Here is a 6,000-nt window from a genome sequence, read left to right as displayed (position 1 = left end):
AAAAAAAAAAAAAAAAAAAAAAAGACTTTCCCAGGCTGGGCATGGTGGCTCACACCTATAATTCCGGCACTTTGGGAGGCCGAGGCAGTGTGGATCACTTGAGGTCAGGAGTTCGAGACCAGTCTGGCCAACATGGTGCAACCCTGTCTCTACTAATAATACAAACGTTAGCTGGGCGGGGTGCTGCATGCCTGTAATCCCAGCTGCTTGAGAGGCTGAGGCATGAAAATCACTTGAACATGGGAAGCAGAGGTTGCAATGAGCCAAGATTGCACCACTGCACTCCAGCCTGGACAATGAAGTGAGATTGTCTCAAAAAAAAAAAAAAAAAAGATGACTTTCCCAAGACCTTGTCTCTCTTCTCCCAACAAGGATATAGCCTCTATGGGTGCCTGATGCCTGCTAGCCTTTGGGCAGCCTCTCTTCCTCTGCAGCCTCTCTTCCTCTACTCTCAACCACACCTGCTCCCAGGGCCATCTGGCTTGCTAGCTATCTGACGTCTGCAGTCAAAGCCCAGCCAACATGCCCTGTGAGTGGACAGCCCAGGAAGGAGTTAGGAACTCTTGGCCCACCTCCCTGGAAGAACCAGATAAGAAGCTATTTCTGTCGCAGGAGATGCCTCTGAGGCTCAGATAGTATTCAAAGCAAACGGGGGCAAAAGAGAGAGGGAGTTACAAACCCTATTAGGGTTGGAATAGAAGCAATGTTGAAAGAAAGCAGGGCCAGGTTTTTTTGGAAGAAGCAAACCTAGGTCTGACTTTTGGGGACTAGGACTCAAATGACTTATCACTGCAGCAACGACTTACCCCACGACTGACTATTGGATTGTGTCTCAAAGGGCAGCGGAAGTGGGACATGTCACAGCCTACTTGACAGCCAAAAACCATCTCCCCTCTTTTTCCTTTGCTAAGAGAACCCTGAGTCCTAGAGGCTTAGCTTCTCCCCAGCTTAGAGGGAGAACCTTGATTGGTCAAATCTAATCATGATCATTCCATCCTTCTTGCTTGGGATTGGTTTAGAAAGGGGCAAACAATACAGTTCTGGCCAATGAGATGTGATGAAAAAAACACTGCCTTCCTTTTCTCCTCCTTTCACCTTTCAAAGTTGCTAGGAGGGAGCTTGGTACTAGCACAACGACAGCTACTTTTTTTTTCTTTTTTTTTTTTTTTTTGAGACAGAGTCTCGCTCTGTCGCCCAGGCTGGAGTGCAGTGGTGCAATATTTGCTCACTGCAACGTCTGCCTCCCAGGTTCAAGCAATTCTCCTGCCTCAACCTCCCAAGTAGCTGGGATTATAGGTGCGTACCACCACACCCAGCTAATTTTTGTATTTTTAGTAGAGATGGGGTTTCGCCATATTGGCCAGACTGGTCTTGAACTCCTGACCTCAGGTGCTCTGCCGGCCTTGGCCTCCAAAAGTGCTGGGATTACAGGCGTGAGCCACTGTGCCCGGCCTACTTTTTGACCATAAAGGTTGGGGTCCACACATTGAAGATGGTGAAGCAGAAAGATGGAGAGACCTGAGTTTTCGATGATACCATGAGCCCCTAAATTAATCTTCCCTGGAGCCATGCTGCCTCAAGATGTTCTGGAAGATAACACATTTTCTTCGATGTTTAAACCTCATTGAATTGGGTTCCTGTTACTTGCAGTCAAAAGCATCCTGACAAATACAGCCCCCAGTGATGCAACTGCTACATCTCCTTGCTACAAGTGGCCACATCCCTCCCCTGCTCAAAGCCCTGCTCTGGCTCCCGTGCACCCTTCACCTAACTTCAACACCCTCTAGGATGTAGGCCCTGCCCATAGGTCCTGTCCTCCTCCCTGGCTTCACTTCTTGCCATATCCCTCATCTCACCCTCTAGTCCAATCATACTAACTACTCAGAGGCTGTATGAGCTTCCAAACTTCCACACTATTGAATGCAGTTCCCGGCCTTGCGCGGTGTCTCACGTCTATAATCCCAGCACTTTGGGAGGCCACAGTGGGTGGATTGCTTGAGTTCAGGAGTTTGAGATGAACCTGGCCAACATGCGGAAACCCCGTCCTTATTAAAAATACAGAAAAAAATTAGCTGGGCATGGTGGCGGGCACCTGTAATCCCAGCTACTTGGGAAGCTGAGGCAGGAGAATTGCTTGAACACAGGAGGCGGAGGTTCCAGTGAGCCAAGATCATGCCACTGCACTCCAGCCTGAGGGACAGAGCAAGACCCCATCTCAAAAAAAAAAAAAAAAAAAGAAAGAAAGTAAGTACAATTTTTAAAAAAAATTAGCCAGGTGTGGTGACACACACCTGTGATCCCCGCTACTCAAGAGGCTGTGGCAGGAGGATCGCTTGAGCCCAGGAGGCAGAGGTTGCAACAAGCCATGATTATGCCACTGCACTCCAGTCTGGGTAACAGAGTGATATCCTATCTCAAAAAAAAAAAAAAAAAAAAAAGAGAGAGAGAAAAGAAAAAAGAAAAGAAAAGAAAAGAGGCCGGGCGCGGTGGCTCAAGCCTGTAATCCCAGCACTTTGGGAGGCCGAGACGGGCGGATCACGAGGTCAGGAGATCGAGACCATCCTGGCTAACACGGTGAAACCCCGTCTCTACTAAAAAATACAAAAAACTAGCTGGGCGCAGTGGCGGGCGCCTGTAGTCCCAGCTACTCGGGAGGCTGAGGCAGGAGAATGGCGCGAACCCGGGAGGCGGAGCTTGCAGTGAGCTGAGATCCGGCCACTGCACTCCAGCCTGGGCGGCAGAGCGAGACTCCGTCTCAAAAAAAAAAAAAAAAAGAAAAGAAAAGAAAGAAAATGCAATTCCCTCTGGAGTCAGATGCTCTTGGATTTGAATTCCAGCTCCAGCACTGTCTAGCTGTGTAACCATGGACAAGGTCATTCACCTCTCTGGGCCTCAATCTACTAGTCAATAAAAGATGAATAGGGCTGGGCACAGTGGCTTACGCCTGTAATCCCAGCACTTTGGGAGGCCGAGGCGGGAGGATCACCTGAGTCTGGGAGTTCAAGACCAGCCTGGCCAACATGGCGAAACCCCGTCTCTACTAAAAACACAAAAATTAGCCGGGCCGTGGTGGCACGCACCTGTAATCCCAGCTACTCAGGAGGCTGAGGCAAGAGAATTGCTTAAACCCAGGAGGCAGAGGCTGCAGTGAACCGAGATTGCGCCATTGCACTCCAGCCTGGGCAACAAGAGCGAAACTCCATCTCAAAAAAATAATAATAATAAAAATAAAAAGTAATAAAAATAAAAGATGAATAACTACAGCCAGACACGGTGGCCCACGCCTGTAATCCCAGCACTTTGGCAGCCCGAGGCAGGCAGACTGCTCGAGCCCAGGAGTTCAAGACCAGCCTAGGCAACATAGCAAAACCTTGTCTCTACCAAAAATACAAAAAATTAGCCAGGCATGGTAGTGTGCGCCTGTAGTCTCAGCTACTCAGGAAGCTGAGGTGGGAGGATTGCTTGAGCCCAGGAGGCAGAGGTTACAGTAAGCCAAGATTACGCCACTGCACTCCAGCCTGGGCAATAGAGTGAGACCCTGTTTCAAAAAAAAAAAAAGTCTACTTCAGAGAGATGTCAGGATTAAAGAAAATGTTGTGAGGCATGTGGTGAGTATTAAGGACTGAAGAAATGGGTGTTTCTCACTTATCCGCCTTCCTTGCCCACACTTCCTAGGTCTCTGATTCTGTGTGTTGGGGTTGTCTCCTCCACAAAACTGGGAACTCCTAAAAGAAATGGCCGGGCGCGGTGCCTCACACCTGTAATCCCAGCACTTGGGAGGCCGAGGCGGGTGGATCACGAGGTCAGGAGATTGAGACCATCTTGGCCAAAGTGGTGAAACCTCGTCTCTACTAAAAATACAAAAATTAGCCGGGCATGGTGGCATGCGCCTATAGTCCCAGCTACTCAGGTGGCTGAGGCAGGAGAATCGCTTGAGCCCAGGAGGTAGAGGTTGCAGTGAGCCGAGATCGTGCCATTGCACTCCAGCCTAGGCGACAGAGCAAGACTCCGTCTCAAAAAAAAAGAAAGAAAGAAACTGGGCTTGCTCTTCAAACTCAGAGTTGGCCAGGTAGTAGCTTACGCCTGTAATCCCAGCACTTGCGGAGGCCGAGGCAGGCAGATCACTTGAGCCTAGGAGTTTGAGAGCAGCCTGGGCAACATGGCAAAACCCCGTCTCTACCAAAAATACAAAAAACTCGCTGGGCATGGTGGTGTGCATCTGCAGTCCTAGGTACTTGGGAGGGTGAGGTAGGAGGCTGAGGTGGGAGGCTTGCTTGAGCCCAGGTTGAAGCTGTAGTCAGCCTTGATCACACCACTGCACTCCAGCCTGCATGACAAAGCAAGACCCTGTTTCAAACAAACAAACCCAGAGTCAGTGTTCTGTGAATGAAAAAAATGAATGCCAGGGCAGGACAGGCTAATTTAGCAGGAGGTAAGAGGTGCCATAGCCCAGGAGATCCAGGCCCAGCTCACAGGTCACCTCCTCTAGGAAGCCTTCCCAGATGCCCAGTCTGGATTCATCATACCCATCACCTCTGCAGTCCCCTATGCTTCACTCCCCTGTGATTGTCTATGTGGGGTCTGTGTCCCCAACTAGACTGAGAGCACTTTGAGGGCAGGGACCTGGTCTGACTCTTCTCTGTGTCCCCAGAATCCAGCAGAGATCTCATACACTACATGCTCAGCAAATGAACATTTGTCAACTTTGAAGCCAGAGAAACTGCCAGATCCCCTGCTCACCCAGCCATCCCAGACCTGGGTCCCCCTCCTTTCCCACAGGAACATGCTATAAATGGACAGCATACCAGCTGATGCCAGAATCAGGGCTTGCATTTCACAAAACAAGTGGCCTGTCCCAGAGTGGGGGTGGGGTCCTGGGGGCCCCAGAGTGTGGCCATAAATAGCCCAACTCTGAGGCCTCCTCCCGTCTCTGATTTCTGCCTGAGTCACCCGACAAGGCAGGGTGGGGCTGCCAAAGCCTGTGGCCTAGAGAGCTGAGGGCACAACCACAGCCCTGTGGCCAGCATTCTTGAGACTCCAAAGATAGGCCTAGCCAGTGCCCCCGTCCTCCCCAGCCAAGCCTCTGGCCTGGGAACCCAATAAGCAGTGACACATGGGCCCTTCCTCCTCAGGGAAGCTGAGGCACCTACAAACAGAGGCCTCAATTTCCAGGGACCTCCAGGTCTGCCAAGGAGGGAAGCCAGGATCTGGCCCTGGCCCCAAAGAGCCAGGAATAGATTCCACTGGAAACACACGGAAGAGAAACAGGGCAGGATCACTCACCCAGCCCAGTGTAAGTGGACTGGGGGTCACATATGCGTTGCTGAGAGAAGGGAACACATGTGTTTGGGCAACAGGATCTCCAGTACTTATCCCAGTGCTTAATAAATGTCTGTGACTCAATGTCCTGGCTGAAGGGAATCCTGTCCTCCAAGCTCAAGCTGTTCCTTGTCTGTTCAGTGTGTGGTCATTTACTTACCCCTGCTTGAAATTAGATGACAGAGCCATTGTTTACTAGCCCATGGCCTTTCTCCCCTAACCAGAATGTCAGTCCCCTGATAGCAGGGGCTGCCCTGTTTTCCAGTTCACTAGGGTATCCTCACCATCAAGAATAGTACCTGACGGCCAGGTGCAGTGGCTCATGCCTATATTCCCAACACTTCGGGAGGCCAAAGCAAGCAGATCACCTGAGGTCAGGAGTTTGAGACCAGCCTGGCCAACATGGCAAAACCCCATCTCTACAAAAAATACAAAAACAATTAGCCAGGTGTGGTGGCACATGCCTGTAATCCCAGCTACTTGGGAGGCTGAGGCAGGAGAATTGCTTGAACTCAGTAGGCAGAGGTCGCAGTGAGCCAAGATCGCACCACTGCACTCCAGCCTGGGTGACAGAGCAAGACTCCGTCTCAAAAAAAAAAAAAAAAAAAAAAAGATCCAGCTGGAGGCTGGGCGCAGTGGCTCACGCCTGTAATCCCAGCACTTTGGGAGGCCAAGGCAGGT

At 50.6% G+C, this 6,000-nt stretch overlaps 1 protein-coding gene across 2 annotated transcripts in view; it reads right to left on the bottom strand.

Annotated features, from left to right (window-relative positions):
- Positions 1-6,000, bottom strand: part of SNTA1 (syntrophin alpha 1) — a 35,478-nt gene that overhangs the window by 11,352 nt on the left and 18,126 nt on the right. The gene's annotated exons all lie outside the window — the stretch shown is intronic.

This window comes from Theropithecus gelada, chromosome 10 (assembly GCF_003255815.1).
Source record: "Theropithecus gelada isolate Dixy chromosome 10, Tgel_1.0, whole genome shotgun sequence".
NCBI classification, from domain to species: domain Eukaryota; kingdom Metazoa; phylum Chordata; class Mammalia; order Primates; family Cercopithecidae; genus Theropithecus; species Theropithecus gelada.
Note: the sequence above shows the minus strand (reverse complement) of the source record. Positions and strands in the feature narration are given on the sequence as shown.